Source organism: Callospermophilus lateralis, unplaced genomic scaffold, assembly GCF_048772815.1.
Source record: "Callospermophilus lateralis isolate mCalLat2 unplaced genomic scaffold, mCalLat2.hap1 Scaffold_45, whole genome shotgun sequence".
In the NCBI taxonomy this organism is placed as follows: domain Eukaryota; kingdom Metazoa; phylum Chordata; class Mammalia; order Rodentia; family Sciuridae; genus Callospermophilus; species Callospermophilus lateralis.
The window spans coordinates 13,303,819-13,323,571 of record NW_027514398.1 but is presented as its reverse complement, the minus strand read 5'-3'; the positions used below and the strand labels follow the sequence as shown (position 1 = coordinate 13,323,571).

Below are 19,753 nucleotides of genomic sequence, written 5' to 3'. Positions count from 1 at the left end.
AAGTCTAAAACACACAAGAAAATCCCTATGACTCTATTAAAATAAAATAAAAAAACTTGAGGAAAAATCAGTAAGCAAGCTAGGCACAGTGGGACATACTTTAATACCAGTGGTTTCAGAAGCTGAGGTAGGAGAATCACAAGTTAAAAACTAGCCTTATCAAATTAGCCAGGCCAAAAGAAACTGAATAAAACCCTGTCTCTAAATTTAAAATAAGTAAATAAATTAAACTCTGGGGATGTGCCTTAGTGGTTAAGTGCTGTAGATTCAATCCCTAGTGGCAAAAAAAAAAAAAAATGTAAACAGAGAGTAGCATGTTGTTTTCAAAAAAACGTGGTTAGAGTAAAATGGGGTGCTGATCTTCAATGGATATAAAATTTCAATTTCATAAGATAAACAACTTCTAAATATTTGCAGAATAATTCTATACTTACACTTTATAATAGTATGTTTTCAGAGTACATATATCCTACTTAGTGTTCTTACTATTGTGCAAGGGAGGAATGAAAGAAGCAAGGGAGGGAGGGAGAGAAGGATGATGGAGAGAGAGAGGAGGAGGTAGAAGGCAGGGAACCAGGGACTAACCCCATGATGCTCTTCCTACACAGTCAGGATTCCTGCTCAAAGTGGACCTGTCCTTGATTGAATATTCTGCTACTTCTATCATAATTTTTACTACTTATTTTTCAAAAGTAAATTCCAAGAAGGCAATCGACCACAGATATGAACACAGCACATAAATGTAACCTGCAGGTATACTGCATTTCGCCACCTCATGCACACTGAGTTTTCATTCCCATAATCACAGAATTCCAGTGGGCCAAGAAAATATGGGAGCTAAGAGAAAGTTGGGTACAATGTGACCATGTCCTATCCACAAGTACGTAAAAAAAGGGAGGGTGATGAAACCCAGGGAGGCCACACAGTAATGTCCACCAGAATTAGATTCAAATACATAAAGAAGATAGCCTTGTCACTCAAGGTACTCTTTGCTAGCCCACCTCTCCAGCTGAGGATGTGAAGGGAAAGGGAAACCAGGGTGATCTACAGTCACATTTCTACCGGTTCTTTCAAACTCATTAACAAACCAGTTGGAGAAACTGTTCACAGTTATCAAAGTGTAGTAAAAACAATTGCACTGATTCTGTGTAACATATTCACTGCTTTGGCATTAATGAACACAACATGGATGTGCAAGCTCTAGAGTATGACTTGCTTGTAAGTTTGCATCTAGAATTCTTATGGCATACTTAAAGATAAATGTTTAAAATGTTGTAATAAGAAGGACAATTAAAAGACAGACAAGATGTACCATGACATGTGAAGAGATCACAGAAGAAAGAAATAGATTTCTGTGGCATGATGTCAATAGCACAGGTCACCTGCTTTTAGAAAGGCACTCTAAGTTTTCATTTTGCATTGGGCCTGACAAATTACACAAGTTGCCCTAACAATATCAGTAAAAAGGTGCATATTTCACTGGAGAAAGTGCTGAGTCTAGGATCTGGTAAGATAAATTTTAAAATGAACATGAACATAGAAGGAGGAACAGAAGAAAGAGTAGGAGGAGAGTCTCCCAAGGTGTTCCACATGTGGATGCCTGACAAATGAAATAAAAACTAAAGTAAAAAATCCTGAAATAGTGAAAGCTGGAAAAATGTTATCAATAAAATAAACAACTTTAACAGTAAAATATGAGTGAAAGCAACAAATAAATATGTATTTAGTGATAAAAATAATTGGCTTCATTGATAAAAAGTGACAGGAACAGAGAAATATTTCATATAGAAGAGTTCAAAACAATGCAGGAAAATAGAATCCCCTCCTTCATGTGGAGCTTAGTATTCTTGCCTTTTTAGGAGTGGGCAGACTCAGTGACCTGAATGCAACAAACAGTGAAGGAATAAGGGAAATTATTACATTCCCAAAGGATGAACCTGACACAAACTACCTTGACAATGAATGGACTGTGGCACTTCAAATATTTCAGTGACCATCAGGTAACCTCATTATGCTGTGGCAACAAGGCATTTCAAATCCATACTATTTCTTCAAAAATTATTTAATCAGTTCTTTTTACAGGTAACTGACAATGACCATTTTCACAAGCAGGGAACAAACCATAAGGATACTCTATCCCTCAATGTTGAGTGCCTATCTTTCAGTAATCAAATAGAATTATTAGTTTTAATTTGTTTTTAATTAACAAATATATATATTGCACATGTTAATGGATTCAAGCATAATATTTTCAAATGCATGACACACAGTGATCATATCTAATTATCTATCATCTACTTTTATCCCTTATCCTGCCCCAGCACTCTTCCTACTCTCAAGAAATTACTATTGGGCTTCCATATTACTTTTTTAAAAAATCAATTCTAGGATATAGGTGGCAAAAATGGTAATAGAAAAATTATTTCTGCAGCCACAAACAAGCATTTGCAGAAATGAACTGTCCCCACATCTCAGAGACCATAAATGTTAACACCTGGCTGAGTCTCCCTTTGTCTCATTGTACACAATTCAAAAAACAATCTCCAGCTATTGCTTTCACTATACTGACCTTAATTTTTCCTCACCCATTTGGGTTCAGTTCTCACCACAAGAGAACAGGGGCTCCACTTACATAATCAGAAACCACAATGGCACCAAATCTAAAGGTCCCTCCTTTGTCACCCTGTAATTCACTTTTTAGTAGTTTTTTATAACAAAAACTTACTTTTTAGAATCATCTCTTCCAGAAATCTACGTCATTTCATTTCCCTGGCTTTCTATCTCCTTAACTGGATGCCCTCACTCTCCATCTCTTTCATAGACTTCTCTTCTTCATTGCTAAATATAGGTGTGGCCCACCTCAGAGAAATGATCCCTGTACTTCTATATCTTTACCCACACCCAGGATTTTGATAAGTCTCATGGCAGTATTTTCCACATTCCCCTGTCTCCCAAATATCCATTTTCTTCCCAGTCCTCTTCTCTTACCTCAGACATGTTCATGTGGATATCTAAGAGAAATCACAAACATCAATGCAAAAGCCTTTCTCAAGACTAGCCTCATGTGGTCTTTCTGCCCCATACAGGATTGGGTATCAGCAACTACCCAAGAGTGCTAAAGTTCAGCAATTGTCCTTGGTCTTTTAACCATTACACTCACCCCAATTCATCCCCCAACCCTGCTTATTCTAAAGACAATATTATAAACATTTGTGTGTGTGTGTGGGAGAGAGAGAGAGAGAGAGAGAGAGAGAGAGAGAGAGAGAGATATTCAAAATTATAAACATATAAATATACAATTTATGTATATTAAATATATATAAAATATATAATTATAAATAAATAAATCCAATTAAACCACTTTTATTCCTGTTATTCTATTGGAAATCATATCCATGCGGACAAGTTGTTGCTAAATGGCCACAAATCCTCTTCATATCAAGAGATTTATAAGCTGCTTTTGCCAAAAAGCACTGATTGTTCACTTAGGCCTACAGATGCCCAATGGATAACCACAAGTGAGATAACCATTGGCATCACTGAAATATATTTATTCTATTTATTGGCTTACAATAATCACAGCATAGAAAAGAGAAAGAAATATCTGCAATATTAGTAAGGACTCCTGAAACAGCCTAGGCACAACAGAAGTAGGAAGAGGCCATGACTGAATTGCATCTCTTACCCCACTGCTGAATAAAATTTTGAAAACAAAATATGCATATAAATATATATGTTCACACACACACACACACACACACACACACACACACACACTGGATGGTGAGTATAATCCTCCCTTCCATAGCTGGATGATTAATTTCATACATACAACTAATGAAGATTTGTTTTTAAAAAATTAAAAAATCTGCTTGTAAAACAAGTACTGAAGGGCTTTCTAAAATTAGTAAAAATCAAAAGTATAATTCTGGCGCCATCTAGTGTCTAATAAGGAGCTAGCACTTCTAACAATGAAAGTATCCACGTTAAGCACAGCCCTAAGTACAAGTAGAGATAAAACAGGAATTCTTGAAACCTCAATAAAGGGTGAGGAAATTCAACTGGAGAAGCAAGAAATGGAAGATATCCTATGGAGGCCTTTATCTCACAGGTAGAAAAGGATTGGGGCAGGTAAATGACATGGCGAGGGGTGTCTTAGAATAATTCAGAAGGTAAAACATTTATGGATGATAACCTTAGATCAGATGCCTAAAAGAGGTCAGTACTCCGTGTTTCTTTATTGCTTGAATTCTTGGGTCAGACCAGGGGAATGGTAGTCCCCAGAAGAATGGGAGTAGAGGTTCCTTGCTGCTGTGTTGATGCCCATGTCCTATTTGCCTAGAACAAAGCCTGGTGTTAATAGTTTTATTTTTAAAAGCAAGGGGTTATGTTTCCATGTACAAAACCAAATGAGGGCTGGGATGTGGCTCAAGTGGTAGCACGCTCACCTGGCATGCATGCGGCCTGGGTTCAATCCTCAGCACCACATACAAACAAAGTTGTTGTGTCCTCTGAAAATTAAAAAATAAATATTAAAAAAGAATTCTCTCTCTCTCTCTCTCTCTCTCTCAAAAAAAAAATGAGGGTTGTGGTTATGCCTAGAGGTTGAGTGTTCGCCTATTATGCATGAGGCACTGGGTTCAAGACTTACCACCACATAAAAATAAAATAAATGCATTGTGTTCATCTACAACTAAAACATAAATATTTAAAAGAAAAAACCTAAATGATAACACTGTCAAAAATAGATCCCTTACCCATCCATTCAAACTGCCTTTTAGAGAATCATGAAGCTGAGGCTTGGCCTTACTCCAGCCTGAGAAGCTGGTGTCACTTTGTGTCCTACTTTACAGATATAGGGGGTTTCCAAAAGTCGCTTCTGGAAAGGGTCAAGGCCTCCTCCCCCATAAATGCTTTTTTCATTGCCCAGGTGCTAGGAAACCCCTGCCTGTGAGCCAGTGCAGTGGAATGTGCAATCCAGACCAGGCTCCAGCAAGTGATGGCTGCATCACAGGCTTACCCTCTTGGGACCTCCAAGTCTCAGTATGTACAGAGCAGGCACCAAGAGAAGTCTCTGTGAACATTCTGGAAAAATCGTTGTTCTCCCATAACAAAGTGTCTCAGGCAATATCCCCAGGATCCCTTCCAGAAACCCTGTAGAACCCAACCAACCTGAAAATATGGAAAGTGCACAGCATCCCATGAGAGGGAGGAACCAAGAAAGGCTTTGCTGTGGTATCTTCAGCCTCCCTCCATTGTCTCAGTTGTAAGTGGGAAAACTGAGTCCCCCTGTGGAGCAGACCCTGAGGTCACATTTCTATCTCAGAGCACAAAGACCATTCTTCCTCACTGGGTCAACAGTGACTCCTAACAGAATTCCTGGATGCCTCTCCTGATTCCCTTTGCCTCCTGTGGACGCACCCACCATGCCTTCTGCTCCCGCACCACTGTGCCACCTTATTCCTAGGCTATGCTCACATAAGGGGTCCTGAATGGGATGCTGCTACCCACGTGCTTCCTCTGTCTTCTCCCTGCCCACTGTTCTTATGGGATGGGCTCCACTCACTCAGCCTGACTCTGCCTCACCACCTCTGCCAAACAATTAAGCCCCACTAAGTCCTCTCCCCTTTTTTTCATAGGCTCCACCCAGCATCTGGCCTCTTACCTGCACTGTTCTGCAGAGCCATGCCCACCCTACCCATTTGATCCTCTGCATTCTGTCCACATGGTTCATCCTCCACCGACCTATTTAACTCTCTGGGATTGCAGGGGTTTTTTCTCTAGCTGTGGAAGCTTTGCTGTCTGGTTTGGCTCAATTCCACCAACATCCACTAGCATACCAAATGGCTCAGATTTTCTTTGTTAGCTATGCTTTTTCATCAAGATCACTCCTACACCAGCCACCCTGTGTCACCTGGCCTTTTTACTGCTCCTCGAAAACTTCATCTGAAATTAATGAAAGGAATCTTGCAGAGATGCCCATGATTGTGACACCACTGAGTCTAAGGGACAATTACATTTGGGCTCTGGTCAGGTTTGGAGCCCAAACATGGATGACCTTGAATCACTTTGCTAACCTGAGTCAGACTATCTCCATTTACAAAATTTAGCTGATGATAATACTTTATTTGCATAAATGTGAGCATGTTTTCAGCACTGTCTGTGTATTATGGATGCAGGAGAGTCATTGGCCAGAAACTAGCAAGATCCTTGCCCTATATGTGAAAGAGCCCAGTCAGAATTAAAAAAGGATGTTTGCAAAGGACATGGCCTTCAGATTTTCTTTAGCTCTGTGGCCTTCAGCACTTCTCTTACCCTTTCAGCACAGGATGGGCACAGGTACTTGGCAAACAAGAGTCTTCTGTGATCTCTTATCCAGCCAGCCTGGGGCATCTCAGAATTAGGGACCATAGGTGTCTGATCATGGCCATCTTTCTCAAGGTTCAGTCTCAGAAGAAATAGCCTCTTTATAATGACTTCTGTATGACTATGGTTTATTCTGACAGCCTGAATCAATGCTCTAAGGACAGGGCAGCAGTTGGAGGCTTGGGTTTCAAGCTGCAGAAACTGATCTGGGTGCTTTTAAAAATGCACTAGATGACACTGGGGAGGTCAAGGGAACCTGATGGAAAAGTTCAATAAAACTAGAGCTGGGTTTTTCCAGGTGATCTCAGTGCCCAAAACCCCTTTATAGTCCTTCCTGGAGCCTGCTGATATATGAGCACACTGTAAGTCTTTCTGCTGTCACTTTGTCGCTGCTCAGATTCTAAGTCTTCATAGAAGGGGTCTGGTTGGCTGGATATAGGTACTGGCTGGGAATATGAAATCTTCACATTTAACTAGGTATTGAAGGATGAGTAGAAATTTTCTAAAAAGCAAAGAAAAGCACATTCTAGGTAAGAAAACCATTTGTGACCTAATAAAGGTTTTGTGTCCTCTCAGAATCACACAACCACACTATGCTAGATGCTTTTCTCATCCTGTCATTCCCCAAAACTTTCAAAAATAGTGCTGTATGTTGGGAAATTGATTGCATTTTTAAATAAAAATGCTACAGGCTCTTATAAAGAATTTAAAGTATCCAGAGTAATACTGCAGAACTGAGCAAGGGGTGGGAATCTTGCCAAAACCCAGTGCCCCAAACACCAGAATTAACATTAGACTTTATCATTTTCTAGGCTTTTCTAGTCACGTAGATTGGAAGGTGAATAAAAAAAGGGGGGAAGGGTAGAAATAAATAAAAAACATTTATTAAAATAAGATTAAATGTGGGCTGGGTTTGTGGCTCAGTGGGAAAATGCTTGCTTAGTACATGAGAGGTTCTGGGTTATATCATCGATACCACATAAAAGTAAAGAAATAGCCCAGCCCTGGGGAGCTCTGGGCCAGGGTGTATACATCCTCACTTAGCTGGCCCTCACTCTGGATACCAGTGGGAAGAACCTGACAGAGCAGAACAACTACAGCAACATTCCTCACGAGGGGAAGCACACTCCACTCTATGAGCGGTCCTCGCACATCAATCCAGCCCAGAGTGGCAGCCCCAATAAGGTGGATTCTGCCTACTTCCCTGGCTCTTCTACATCATAATCATTAGACAATGACAATGAGGGTATGCAAAGGTAGAAGGTTTCTCCACTGCCTCTTCAGGAAGCTAGCTAGTGGAAGGCAAAAGGAGTCAGATGGGCACAGTCCAGCCAATCCCCTGCCTCCTGTCAATGCCCACCAGGAACCACATGGACATCACCATACCTCCCCTGCCCCTATAACACATGAGGTGCTAAAAGTGGCCAAGCACAGGCACAAGAAGGTGCTGATGTACCCTTACATCTTCTAAATCCTGATAAAGTGTGAAATCAAAATTGCTGTTTCTATTGAAGATGAAGCCAACAAAGATCTGCTTCCAGCTGCCCTGCTCAATAGGCCAGTTCATCAGTATGTATACAGAGTCCTGTTTAGTTTGGCAGAAAGCAGAAAAAAAACTGAGAGACTTGCTTTTAGAAAGAACAGACATCCACCAGAATTCTCATTAGTGATCATTAAGGAATGGGCAGCTTACAAGGGGCAATCTCCTCAAACCTCTGCTCAGGGCAGGGGCAGAGGCTTTGCAGAAGTATGTGGCTTTGGCAGCCCTTATGGGAAAACCATAGCAACTTACCCTTAGGATGCCTTCTGGGTGGTGGCAGCATGGGGACACTATGGAGCCTTCTCAGGCAGTGACAGCAGTAGGACTAGCAAGTCCCAGGGCAGAGTCCAAACTATACCTTCTCAGGGAGGGAAACTAGAAATTGCTGGCACTGTGGTTGGCTGCTGGGAAGGAAGCAGGCAGGACCATGGAGGCTGAGGGCCCTTCCCACTGCAAGTTGTCTCTGTGGGAGGACCAGCAAGAGGGCGTCCAAGAGGAGTTATTTACACCATAGTGATATGAAGGTTTTGTAGAGGTGAAAGGCACTATGGCCGAGGTTATAAAAGCCAGGGAGCAATTTAGGGCAGACATCCTTATGCTGCTTCAGTGGAAGAAGTGGCCAAAGAGCTGAAGTCAAAATCTGGGGAATCAAGGTTCTCTGCCGTGTCTTCACATGGGTCCCTGGCTAAAAATGGAGTGATGGCCTAGGAGAAGACAGTGCCCCAGATGAATGAAAGTTCCTTGAACAATGATTCTAAAATATGCGCTACAAATCCTCATTGAAATACACTATGTACAGATAGCACCTGCTACAGTGAGGCTGCTCTGGTGGCAGATATCTTAAATAAAGAAGAGTAAACTTATTTTTTATAGAGAGTGAAGGATGCTGGAAGGGAAAGGATTTAGAAATATCTGGAGAGAAAGAGAGCCTGCAGTTATGTACATTTTGGCCTTTCCATAAAATAAAAATGAGGACGTTGGAAATTCAGATCCCTCTTTGATATCAGAGAATTTCTTTTTGAGAGAGAGAGAGAGAGAGAGAGAAGAGAGTGAGAGAATTTTTTAATATTTATTTTTTAGTTTTTGGCCGACACAACATCTTTGTATGTGGTGCTGAGGACCGAACCCAGGCCACACGCATGCTAGGCGAGCACGCTACTGCTTGAGCCACATCCCCAGCCCAATATCAGAGATTTTAACAACACATTTTTAGTCTTAGCCAGTTGTAATCAAAATGCTACAATAAAACAAAAAAGAGAGAACAAAAATGAAGAGCATTTGACTCCTGCATTTAAAATAAAGTACACACAAAATTTTAACTGGTTATGACAAAAGTCTATAGTTATATTTCTTTCTTTTTTTTAAAGAAAGAGTGAGAGAGGAGAGAGAGAGAGAGAGAGAGAGAGAGAGAGAGAGAGAGAGAGAGAATTTTTTAATATTTATTTTTTAGTTATCGGCAAACACAACATCTTTGTTTGTACATGGTGCTGAGACTCGAACCCGGGCCGCACGCATGACAGGCGAGCGTGCTACCACTTGAGCCACATCCCCAGCCCCTATATTTCTTGAACTATAAAAAAAACAAATTTTGGCAGTCTTTATATATAGCTTAAAATATAATTTTTAGCATTTGGCACCATATGTATGCCATTATATTTGATTTTGCATTACTGTTTCACAATGAAGCTTTAAGGCTTTGATTTTTATGATTATGAAAGAAATAAGACACAACCACAGGTTTTCTTTCTTACTTAAATTTTATCATTTTTGATGTGGTTATTTTGTGTTAAAAAAAAAGTGCAACCATGGAAACTTAAAAATTATAAAGTAATATTGCCGGTCTGCTGATTTTAAATACACAGTACATCATAATACTTTACAAGCAAGTTAAATGGAGATAAAGTTGAAATCATTGAGATGCTAATGTCCTTTCAAAATCAACACAATGTGTTCTGAAACTTCATGACTAATACCATGCATCTGTGATCAATGAACTATGTGGTTTTGAATCGGATGTAGAACGTTAGTATACTACTTGAACTAAACTTCTGCATGGTTCATAAATTTTAAAGTGTGTAGTTAATATTATGCATGTTATTGTCCTTTCTTCCATTCTTACCAGTATGTGCCCATTTGCAAAACAAAAATGTTAATAATCAGTAATGGGCCTATAAAAGATGTTAACTCTGTTTAGTCATTGACTGATTGTACTCTAACATTAAAATTCTGTGATTATTGACCTCTGTTGCATTTATTCTAAAATCCTCCCAAAATTATCTAGCCATTTTCAAATATCAACATTACCCTGGTGGATTCTCTGCTGTACACATTATTGTTATTTGTTGCTGTTTTATGCCTTCATATTAGCAAAGTATGAAATTCTGTGAAGAAAAAAAAAAACTTTGATCTAAAAAAAAAATCACCCCCTATTCTGTAACAGGAAACAAATTGCTTGTTCTTGAAAACTTTTCCATCAAGAATTTAGTAGAAGCAGGTATAGTTCTATCATTTTGTTGTTTTTGTTAATGTTATACTACATTTAAATAGTATAACATAATGTTATACTACATTTAAATAGATATAAAGACTATATTACACGGCTGTGATTATGGTTCAGTGTAGAGCACCTGCCTGGCATATGTGAGGCACTGGGTTTGATCATCAGCACCACAATCAATCAATCAATCAATCAATAAATAAATAATGTCCATCCGCAACTACCCCCCCCAAAAAAAGACTTTATTACATATTAAATGGGTTGGATTTTCTGTATTTGAAACAGTTTCTTTCTATATTAGGCATAAAGCTTAATTTAGACTGGCAGAGTAAGTGATCATTTGATTGGAAAGTTGGGTAGACTGTCTTTGGCTAGTTTCATTCTGTAACCTTCCAGCTAATTGTTGAATTGAATGCTCTTTTGTTCTTTGCTCTTTCTACTTTGGATCTGGTTTTATGGTTGGTTGAAATAGGGATTTATTGGTAGGAACATAGATTATTTCCCTGTTTGAACAGACTGTGTGTTTTTCTGACAGCTTATTCTGTCACAGGCAGAGTGATTCAACCAGACCTTTGTGCAGAGGCGTTAGTATATGATTTGGGCAGCCATTTTCAAAAATAACAGCTTTATTGATATATAACTCACATTGCCCTCAAGGTCACTCCTTAAAAGTGTAATTCACTGAGTTCTAGTAAATTCACACAGTTGTGTTCTTATTCTGCTATCTAACACTGAAACACTTTTGTCATATCCAAAGAAGACCCATGCCCTTTAGCAGTCACTCTCCACTCACTCTTGCTCCATGTAGGTATGAATCTTCTTTCTCTCTTTGTGGATTTATTTGTTCTGGATATGATATATAAATGTAATCATTCAATATATGGCCCTTTGTGTCTGACTTCTTAGCCTGTTTTTGAGATAGCACATATCAGAACTTTATTCCCTTTTTATTGCTAAGTAGTGTTCTGTTATATAGATACTGCAGTTTGTTTATGCATTTATCAGTTGATGAATATTTGGATGACTTTCACTTCGTGGTTCTTATGATCATGCTGCTGTGAATATTTGTGTTTTTGAGTTGACTTCAGTTTTCTTTTGGGTAGATACTTAGGATTGAAATTTATGGGCCATAAGTAACTCTGCCAGACTCTTTTATAAGGTAACTCTACCATTTTATACTCCCATCAGCAATTTTTGTAGATTCCATTTCTCCATATCTTTGCCAACATTGTGCCATGGTATTTTTCTATAGTAGTCATCCTAATGGATATAAAGTGGCATTGCATTGTCGTTTTGATTTGCATTTCCTTGATAACTAATGATATTCAATATCTTCATGTACTTGTTAGCCACTGTTTATCTTTGTTAGACAAATGCCTATACAGATTCTTTACCCAATTTTAAAAATTGATCTGTCCTTTTCTTGTTTAATTGTAATAGTTCTTCTGTATTCTGGATATACACAAATGTACACTAATAAGATATAAGAAGTATAATATTTTCTCATTCTATAGTCTTTTCATTCTTATATAGCCAATAGGTTTTTTTTTTGGTCAAGTCCAATTTGCCAGTTTTTTGACTGCTTATGCAGTTTTCTCTGAAATTTTCTATAAGTTAAAAAAAAACAGACCTTGTTTCTCAACATCTTCCATTATTTTTTTTCTTCAGAAAAAAAATGATCATTTAGTTAACTACACAATGGGTTAGAGATATTAAAAAATATTTTGTGTTTTCAAATATTTTCATCACATTTAATGAAGAAGAAGCCCAAGTTTTCTAACCTGATATCCAGTGCACTTTTTTAAAATCAGAAAATGTCTTTGATTGTTCTGCTTAGCTCAGAATGCACACATTATTCTGTAAATATTTACAGGTGTCTAATGTATTCTGAGGACTTGACTGGGCTTGGAGATCCATGGATGCTTGGAACATGGTCCTGTCCTTAAGGAACCAGATGTCATGTGTCAGGCTATAGATTTCTACAGAGGGTAGTGTCACCAGTGGAAGAAGAGGGACACTTGGTGAGAAAGCCTCTCAGGGAATCAGTGCTGGTGCTCTGTCTGCAGAGATTCATCGGTGATCAGAACCTTTTGTTACAGTCTATGGTTCTTCCTTTCAGACATTTGCTTCTACTGTGTATTATGTACATTGGTACCAGTTATTTGTAACAGGGATATTGATATAATGAAATGTAGACATCAATGTGATGACTTTGACACCTAGAAGAAAGCCTGAAGAAAGCCACATTTCTTTGATTTCTTCAGGTTTTCAAAATGGGAACTTTCTACTTACTAATTAATTCAGTGTGGTGGGTGTGTGTATCTGAGCTCCAGCCCAAACCCAAGCAGTTTTGGGTAGTTAGAGCTAAAATGTGAGTCAAGAGGAAATGGCTGTTTGACTGGAGGGAAGATTGTGTATAGATATTTGGGTGAGTCCTGATAAGGAATTTAGATCTTTCTTTAATAGTGGAGAGCCATCGATGAGTTTGGGTTTGTGGGGAACATGGTGCCTCCTGTTAACTGTACCATGGAAGCTGGTTGTGAGGACTAGAGACAGGTGACTTGTGGGGCTGTGGGATTAGTCCAGATAAGAGCTGATGAGGACCTGAGCTAGGGCACTGCTGATAGAGGTGGACACACAGTCTGGAAATGTTTAGAAGGTGCAAGTCAGGATGATTGGCTGCAATCAACCATCGTAACTTAAAAGGAGGATTACTGAAGAAGGCAGATATCTGAAGAAAATTTCAAAGGAATGAAATGCAACAGAAGCCAGCATGATTTTAGGCCTTTGGGGGCTAAGTGACAGAGCAGCAGCCATAATCAGGCTCTCCCACAAGAGGGAGAAAAGAGGGTCTCCTCCCAGCTGTGCTTTTTAAAATCCCAAGAGCACTCTTTTTTTAAAAAAAAAATATATATATATATATATTTTTTTTAGTTGTTGATGAACTTTATTTTGTTTATATTTATGTGGTGCTGAGAATTAAACCTGGTGCCTCACACATGCTAGGCAATTGCTTACCACTGAGCCACAACCCCAGCCCCCAAGAGCACTTTTAGCCTTGGGTTTTGTGTCCCCTGCTTAGGCAGAAGCTTTGCTGAGGAGCTCCCTGCCCTCATCACTAGAAGTCCCAGAAGTGGGGAAGGATTGTGGAGCAGAGCCCATCTCTTCCTCTTTGGTCATTCAAACTGGCTTGGGCAGTTGTTAAGATCTGAAGGGGAAGGTTGAGAATGCCTCAGAAGTTTGTGGCCTGGGTAGACAATGATGACAGCATTTCTGTGCAAGAACAAGGTTCACAAGTGAATAGACTAGAATGCAGTAAGTAAACAGAGTTCACTTTTAGACCAGCTTAGTTTGGGATGTGACTGTCCAGATGTTATATTTCTGTGACAATTCACTTGACTTCATTCGCTAATAGAAGCCCTTCCAGGGATTGGTTATTTTCTTTGCTATGACTTTCCAGAGACTAGCATGGATTTTCAGAGGTACCTTTATTAGCTCTTAGAAAAAGTAATTAAAATTCATTTTATACAGTGCAGTTTATTCTGTTTTTGTGTTTTCTGACTTTTTTTGTACCAGGAATTGAGCTCAGGGTGCTAAACCACTGAGCCACATCCCCAACTTCTTTTCTTTTTTCTTGAGACAGAGTTCTGTTAGAGCCTCACTAAATTGTTAAGGCTGTGTTTGAACTTGCTAGCCTCCTGCTTCATGTTTACAAGCCACTGGGATTATAGTTGTGTGCAACTGACCTGGCTAAGCAATCTTTTTTAATGGACAAAGAACAGTAGATGCTATGTTAGTGAAGTCTGAATTAAAATTTCTTTCTGCATCTCAAAGAGTACAATATAGTGTACAACAATTTTTTTTAAAGAGATAGAGAGAGAGAATTTTAGTATTTATCTTTTAGTTTTCAGCGGACACGACATCTTTGTTTCTATGAGGTGCTGAGGATTGAACCTGGGCCGCACTCATGCTAGGCAAGCGCGCTACTGCTTGAGTCACATCCCCAGCCCTAGTGTACAGCAATTCTAAAAGGGTGGAAGTTATATGGTTTCTGTAAACTTCTTTTCTGGATGTAATCCATGAAACATCAATGTGTGAAGCAGTTAAATCAGAATTTTGGTCAGAGGACAGTGGAAGGCTGGGCTGGCACTACACTGTTACACCAACAGCATCATTCAAACACCAGCATTCTGGGCTTGCAATGTGGCTTGACTCACATGTGTGAGGCCTTGGGTTTGATACTCAGTTCCACAGACAACTCATTGTTCTGTGTTTTCATTGATGAAATACAAAGTCGTTTTTGGAGGAATGAAAAATAAATTACTCATTTATATATCTTATGTGTTATAACGTGACATGAATCATTTTCTTATGTGATAAACACTGCTACATTTAAGATCAGAATTGTTTTGAAAATTTAAAGTCACTTTAAATATGGTTAGGATTGATAATAGCACTGCTGGTAAGGACATTCCATAGATGACTTTTTACTAAAGAGATCTTGATCTTTCCTGGCTTTGAAAGATTTGACAATAAAGGCTAGCCGAATGCCAAACCTTGGAAAATAAATTGTTGCACACACCCAGCTCTGTCACTAGGTTGTTTCTCCTCCATTCCAAGGCAGATGGTCAGATTAAGGTGAATTAGAGAGAAATAAATTTGCTGAGATTAAATGGAAGGTACTCACGGTGGGATGAATCCATATTCTCTGGCAGGTGAGATCCCATTTGGGGTCCTCTTGATAAAAGATTCAAGATATACTCCGTGCTGTTAGTAATGGGAAGTAGCTCAGTGACATTGAACAAGTATATTAAGGTCAGTGACACTCTACCTGTCTATAATATTCTCCATCATAGCATTGTTGTGAGGATGAGCAGAGCTGCTGCATATCAACTGGTAAGCACAGTGCCAAGCAAAATACAAATTACAAGTAGATCTTACTCCACAAAACAGTGTTTTTCTTCAAAGTAAAATGCAACAGGAGGGCAGTAATTGACAGCAGAGATATCACAAGGAACCACAAATTGGCTCTTAGCTTCAATGGAACTCAAGCTGTAGCAGGTGTTATTTCACAATTTTAATTAAAATCAGTATCAGAGGTGAGATGTAAATTTTCATAATTTTAACTATAAGCAGTTAAATTTCTGTGCTTTTTTTTCACCAATTTACCTAAAGAAAACCATTTTCATTTGTAAAATTCAAAAAATCAATAAATAGAAGATGCAATAACTGAATACTATGGTTGTTTTTATCTTTTGTTTAGTGGATATTGTTTCTCAGTGAAGATGAGAATACTTGGGTATTGTCCTTGCAGAGCTCATGGTCTTGGTTCCATGGTTACTGAGCACTCAGGATAAGTAATGTTTAATGTAGATATGAATTTGGGTATGATGTGTTTGGAATACATGCAGAGTAATCAAGTCAGTCAAAATTCACTAAAAGCTTATGGTTTACAAAATTGTACCTTTGAGAACACAAAACATGACAATTCTGAAGAACTTAAAAATTTCAAAGAAGAGTAACTTTCTAAGGGATTCTGAAGCACATGGCATCCACAGCTATCGCTGACAAGTGATTTTTATAGATTTTGGTGGATGTGGCATGAGTTTGTTGCGTTCTTTTTAAAAAAAAAATTATTCATTTATTCTAATCAGTTATACATGAGAGTAGAAAATGCTTCAATTCATTGTACACAAATGGAGCAAATGTTGGGTTCTTTTAGAGAAACAACCTTAAAGGGTAGTATCATTGCAAGGAAAAAATATAGTGGATGGTTTTCAAATGGATGTCCTTGCTAAGCTGTAAAATGTCTTGAATATTGTGGCAGAGCTATGGATGGTTATATTATGAAGAATAATTAAGGTTGTATCTTCTATAAGATATAGTAATTTCCATTATTGGTCCAATTAATATAACACTCTAACAGCTAATATGCTGTTAGAGTATTATATTTGATACCAGCTGTTAGAATATTTACTTAAAATTTCCTATTTGTTATTGATATTTAAAAAAAATCATTTGGGGTCTGTCTTCACATCCTTTTATATTTCTAAGCCAGAATGACCTCTTAGAGCTGGTAGACTCCATACTGCTGTGTGTGGAATAATTTTTAATCTTTTTTCTGAGTTCACTTATGATATGAGAGATACTTGTCATTTTGGAATTCTAAGCTATTAGAATATAGTTCTTCAATCACGTTATCCATTAAATTTATTATATTAACCTTTAATTAGAATAGTCATTGTTCTAGGCTGTCTGTGGTCTGTTTCCATTGCTATTCTTTCATCATGTGATTTAAGTGTTGCTAAACTTTACAAATTATTTCAAAAGAAGACATGGAATAACTTTGTAATTTGGTACTGTCTATTCTGCATGAAATCTAGCCCTTTCAACAGTGCCATACAGAGAGCACATGTGCAGTAAATATTTATTTGAACTAGAGAATTGCTTTTGGGTAGCTTGCAAAAGTAATGTTTTCAGTATTCAGTGACTGAGCCTTCAATACTGGTAGTTTAGCTAAACATTCAGAATTCATTTGAAGACAGTAAACAGACAACTGTGCAATCCAGGGAGACCAATTTGTTCAATTTTCTATCCAATAGTAATTTTCTTTTACAGTCATGTCTATATAGAGTAAAGGTCAAAGGAAAAGGTGTATTTGGAGCAGTTACATGAGTAACTTTGCTGCAGTAAAATATTTTTGATGTGAAGATGGAAAAGGGACAATTTAAAATAAAAATTATAAAATTCAGGTAGCTCTTTTTAAAGACACTTTTATTGATGTCTAATTGACATCCAAAAGACTTCATGTTTAAAGTGTATGATTTCATCAGTTCTGACACATGTGCACACCCAGGAAACCATCATCACAATAAGGAGAATGAGCAGATCCATCACCACCCCAAATTTCTTTGTACTTCTATCCTCATGGTTCTCTGTCCCTTTCTCCAGGCAGCCACTGACATCCCTCTCTGCTGTCACTGTAGGTTAGTTTGCTCATTCTAGGGTTTTATGAAAATGGAATTCTATCAAATAGAATCTTTTTTTTTTTTTTGCTTCTTTCCCTCAGTATAATTATTTTTGTTAAGGTCTGTAAACAAGTCAGATTGGCACCTGTTATTTTGCCAGAGAAATGTTAGAGTCTGTAAACAAGTCTGCATGGTACCTGGCAAAATGCCAGAGAGAGTGGTTTGTGAAGTAACAAAAGGAAGCCATTAAGTGTGGAGATTGCTTATTGGTTGACTGCTGTATCTATTTTATGCTAATTAGATAAGCTGTGTAAAATGTATAAATATCGCTCAGATCATACAATAAAGGGTTTCCACTCCTGCTGTATCAACGTACACAAGTTATTCCTCATTCCTCACCCCCCCCCCCCCCCGGTTATTTTGCTGCAGCTGGACTGCGGCAATTTTGATATTTATTTCTGTTTCTGATGATATCAATAGTTTATTCCTTTAAGTGCTGAAAGTATTTCATTATATGGATGTGCCCGTTCACCACAGATGGCCATTTGGGTGTTTCCAGCATTGGCTCTTAGAACTAAAATCAAGCTGAACACAAATCTGTATTACAGATTTGTGTGGACTTAGCCTCTCTTTTCTCTTTGGTAAATACCCTGAAGTGAGATGAGTAGATCATGTTGTAGGTATATTTTTAATTTTTAAATCTGGCAAACTGTCTTCTAAGTTGTTGTTTCCTTTTACGTTGCTACCAGCAATGAATGAGGATTCAGTTGCTCCAAGTCTCTAACTTAAATATTTACTGGGGTAGTCTTTTTAAATTTTAGTCAACTGATAGGTACATAGTATTACTTCATTGTGATTTTTAAATGTTTTTTTTAGTTGTAGATGTACACAATAACTTTATTTTATTTATTTATTTTTATGCAGTGCTGGGGATTGAACCCAGTGTCTCATACGTGCAAGGCAAGCACTGTGCCACTGAGTCACAACTCCAGCCCCTCATTGTAATTTTAATTTGCATTTTTCTATTGGATGTTGATGGTGTCAAACATATTTTCATGTGCTTATTTGCCATTCCTTGGTAAAGTATCAAATATTGTATGTTATTGTTTATTGAAATATTTGTTTTCTTTTTTATTAAGTTTTAAAAGTTCTTTATATTTTCTGGATACAAATTGTTTATTAGATTTATGATATGTTGTCCCAGTCTGTCATGTTTTACATTCCCCTATCAGTGTCTTGTAAAGAACAGATGTTTTTAATTTTGATGAAGTTTAATTTATGATTTGTTCTATGATATACTGCACTTTTGATATCATATCTAAGAACTCTTTGCCTAACCCCAAGGCACAGAGGTTAGCTCCTGTTTCCTTGAAGATTTTTATTGTTTTAGGTTTTACACTTAGGTATATAACCCATTTTGAGTTAATTTCTGTGTGTGGTGAAGGCAGGGGTCAAAGTTCATAGTTTTTATTTATGGGTATTTAGTTCCAGCACAATTTGTTAAAAATGAACATTGTCTCTTTGCTGAATAGCCTTTGTACCATTAACAAAATCAGTTTGAAATCAGTTTTCTGTGTCCACGGATCTATTTTGGCCTCTATTTTGTACCATGATCTACTTGTTTATCTTTATATAAGTACCACATTGTCTGAGTTACTATACCTTTGTAACAGTGTTTGCCTTCCAGATTTTTTCTCTTGCAAAGTTCTTTGGACTGTTCTGGGTCCTTTGCATATCCATTGGAAGTTTATGATCAGCTTACCTGTTTATACAAAACAGCCTGCTGGGATTCTGAGATATTGGATCTATGAGTCAAGTTGGAGAGAACTGACTTCTTAACAACATTGAGTCTTCCAACAAATGAACATGTTATTTCTTCCCATTTGTTTAGATTTACTTTAATTTTATTCAGCAATCTTTTAAAGAAGAAATCTTGTATATCACTTTTAAATTTGTCTTAAATATTTGACATTTTGGTATTATTGTATTTTTAAAAATTTCAATATAAAATTTTTTATTACTGCATAGAATGACAATTCAGTTTTGTATCTAGCTCTTATATCATGCAGCTTTGAAAATCTCACCATCTCGAAGTAGATTTTTTTATATAGATTTCATTGGATTTTTCTATATATATAATCTCATTTAAAATAAAGGTAGTTTGAATTCTTGCTTTCTCTCTTGAATGTAACTTTTTTTTTCTTATTAAACTAAGCAGCATCTCTGGTATTGTTGGATAGAAATGAGGAGAGTGGTCATCCTTGTCTTGTTCCTTATATTAAAGGAAAAACATTTAATCTTATTATGTGTGCTGTTAACTCTAGGTTTTTTTGTGGATTTTTTTTATCAGAATGAGAATGTTCTATTCTTAAGGTTTTTATT

At 37.6% G+C, this 19,753-nt stretch overlaps 1 pseudogene; it reads left to right on the top strand.

The window, feature by feature from the left end:
- The first annotated feature begins 1,185 nt into the window (after positions 1 to 1,185).
- On the top strand, positions 1,186 to 8,764 carry LOC143388836 (constitutive coactivator of PPAR-gamma-like protein 1 pseudogene; annotated as a pseudogene).
- Positions 8,765 to 19,753: the final 10,989 nt, after the last annotated feature.